Genomic DNA, 3,705 nt, shown 5'->3' on the forward strand with positions numbered 1-3,705 from the left:
CCCAGTTCATGGTCGCAGAAACCCATGGTGGTCATAAAGTTCTGGTTTTGTTTTGTTTTCTTCTGTGGTGCTGAGGATTGAACCCAGGCCCTTGAACATGTTAGACCAGTTCTTTACCACTGGGCTGCATTCCCCAACACTTTTTAATTTTTATTTTGAGATAGGGTCTCACTGAGTTGCTGAGGATGGCCTTGAATGTAGGATACTCCAGCTTCAGCCTCCTGAATAGATGTGATTGCAAGCATGTGTCATGGTTGTGAAGTTTTGAATGGTGGTGTGCTTTCATTTCTGACTGTTCATCACCATAAAGTCAGCATGCTGAGTCCCTTGCCCCTGTGATGGTTCTCAAATGGCCACAGGGACAGATGTGTCCTAACCATGCCTGCCTCTCCAGATGTGCTTCACCAAGGGCTCCAGGCTGAGGGACTATCATCTTTTCTTGCCACAGGTTATAAGTTCAGTGGAGCATTTGTGTCCAGGGTAGGAGGGGGAAAGTATCTTTGAAGGTCCTTTTCTTTAGACTTCTCTCTCCTTTTTCCATCTGCCAACTGCAATGAAAAAATTTCAGCATCCTGCTAACCCTGTGCCCCTTATAACTGTTTAGGTGTGATTTTCAAAGGGTTGAAAGTATGGCTGTCATTAAATACAAAATGAACATGGGTGCTGGGGAGATAGCTCAGTGAGTAGAGTGTTTGCCTTGTAAGCACAAGGCCCTGGGTTTGATCCCCAGCACTGAAAAAAAAAAAAAAAAAAAAAGAAACAAACATGCGTGAGAGATTTTTCTCAAGTTCTTTGTTGATAAGGAAACCAGTAATATGTTCAGATGAATTCAAAGGAGAATATGAAGAACAGATATATTCACATAAATATGAATATTAGAAAAAATTTATTATAATTATTTCATTTCTATAACATTGTTTTATAGTGTACACAAATTTTACATATATAATCATATTAATTCAAGAACATTAATCTTCTAATCTTTTCAGGGGTATCTATATGGGCCCAAGGTATTGCTATGGACAATAAACATTTCCAAAACTATCAGCTTTCTCCAAGTAGATTTTAAAGTGTTGAGTGGTTTTCATTGTACTCACAGTATATTCATACCACATTTAAAATATTTTTACCACTCCAATATGTAATATATTAAATCATGGATCCCAGGTGAATGTATGCATGTTTGCAAATATCGCTAAATCCAATCTTACACTTCACCCTTCTTGGTGGAACACTCTAGAATTCACTCCTCTACCTGATCCTCAGTTGGTTCCCAATATACATATGTGGGCAACATCCAAGTGGCTCAGGATATGATCTATTTCTACTTCCCTAACACCTGGCTACTTTCAATCCTGCTGCTGGACTCTGCTGGGAGTTCTCTTATGCTGCTCCTGGAGTCAGTGAGGTGCATCTGGGGAAGGTCTGGAGAACAGGCATTCATGCAAAGTCCCTGGTGAAGCTGCATGAGGAATTCTTGTAATAAAGTGAAATTTCCTCCAGTGGCAAGGAGAAGCTACCTTGTAAGCAAAGAAAGCTGAGATTTGGCAGTCCAGCTTTGTCTGCATCTGACCAAATGTTCTCTTCACAAATCTAAGGTCCTACTTCTTCTCCATCAGGGTCCCCATCTTTGCAGAGGAACTGCTGAGGTTCAGCATGTCCCCCTTGCAACGATTTTCTGTAGGATCTGAAAAAGATCTGTGTATCCTGCAATTATGAAGAAAAGGGATTCTTAGAATTTTGCCATTTGGTGACCTTCACATGAGAATTAATAGTTCATGTTCAGTTGTTTCTCTGTAACACTTCCACGGCACATGGGAACAGTCATCTAACTCCACAATCTTATGTGATGTTCACTGTTGCCACAGAAATCACGCTGAACAGCAGCAGGGACCCTGAGGCCTCGTCCTCTCTCCACTGCTCCTCCTGCCATCAGTGCTAACAGGGTCCTCCTGCTGCTGCGAAATGGCATGGGCTACTAGCATTCCTTCTGTTGCCTACATGGGCACAGACACGTGCAAAACCCAGCCAGAACACCACATTGAGGAACTCTGGTCCCTCTTGCTATCAACCAGCGCCGGGCAGCAAATAGAATCTTTCTCTGAATGTTGGAACTGATGTGCTGCTGAACAGCTGTGAGCAGGATTTAGGAAGCACCTGTAATCTTTTGCTAGGACAGCCCTATCAATGTCCCACAAACCGGGAGGTTTCAACACAGAAGCAGCATTGGAACAGGCTGGACGTCTGAGATCCAGGTTGGTTCCTTGTGAGGGTGCTAGGTAAGAACTGCTTCAGGCCTTTCTCTTAGCTTCTGGCACTTCTTGGTCATATCTCCAATATGCACGTGATGTTCTCCCTGTAGGTCTGGCTGTTCAAATGTCCCCTTTTTGTAAGAACCCCTATCATACAGAATTAAAACCCACCCTAATAACCTCATTTTCAACTAATTACATCTGTAGTGACTCTATTTCCATTAGGTCACACTCTGAGGCACTGGAGTTGAGAACTTCCACACATGGATTTTGGGGGACAAAATGCAATTATACCATCAAGAGGTAGTGAGCCCTCACAAAGGAGTGACAACAGGAAGCTGTCAGCACCTGTCCTGGATGCTCTCCATCCCCTGTTCCAGCTACCCTCTCCAACACTCTCCACCTTGCTGTGTGCTGGAAGGTTGACATCTGAAAACTGCATCCTGGTGCATCCTGACCTCCTATGAGCTTCTGTCAGACTTGAGTAATGGGAGACATGGGCAGGAGCTGGTGGGTGGGAAGAGAGGAGTCAGGCTGTACTACCCCAAGCTCCTCTTCCCATTCCTCCCAACTAATTTTCAAATTCCTGTCTTTCCATGCGTCTTTCCTATTGAATATTTGATAGATAAAACGGAATAATATTGAAAGTATGGGTGAATGTGTATGGATTGCATCAGAAGCACATTCAGGAATATTAGCTGATGGTCACAAGCGCCTTTCCTGCAGCTCAGGTGGCTCACTTGGGACAGCTTCCCAAATGTGCCTTCAAAGAAATGATGTTTGAGGTGATGGATATGCCAGTTGTCCTGAGAGGCTCATTACCCATCATATAAATGTAGTGGAATATCATTCAGTGCCCCATAAATATGGAAAATTATGATGTGTGAATTAAAATAAATCTTTAAGAAAGTGTGCTAACAAGTCCGAACATAACTGTTTTTATTTTCATGCTATTTTTGGGAGATCTCCAAAATGTTCTTTAAAACCCAAACACACTTGCTTTACTGGTTTGCATTAGTGCATTCTGTCCTTCCTGAGATAAAGGGCTCTGGGCTGGTCAACCTACAGCTTGGAGAGCAAGAGGTCTCTTCCCCAGGTCCTTCCTCCACCTCTTGGAATGAGGCGTGTCAGGGCGGCTCCCGCCACCCTGAGCTCTTTCCCAGGAACCGGCACCCGGGGGTTGGAGCCACACCGCTGCCCAGGCGCTCCCCGCGATCTGTGCGGGCACGGGAGGGAGAGGACCTGGCAGCGGGATGGGACCTCCTTCCTCCATTTGGGAACCATGAGTCAGGCCGCTGGGATGCAGAAACCCGCCCTCCCAAGGCGCAGCGGGAGTCAGCGGGGTGGGGGCGGCCTCGGCCCGGCCTCAGCGAGGCTGGGCGGGTAGGGGCGGGGCGGCGCGTGGCGACCGTGGGGCGCGCGGGGCGAGCTCCTCCCACTGCGCTCCCGGATC

The sequence above is a fragment of the Sciurus carolinensis genome, unplaced genomic scaffold, assembly GCF_902686445.1.
Source record: "Sciurus carolinensis unplaced genomic scaffold, mSciCar1.2, whole genome shotgun sequence".
Lineage (NCBI taxonomy): Eukaryota > Metazoa > Chordata > Mammalia > Rodentia > Sciuridae > Sciurus > Sciurus carolinensis.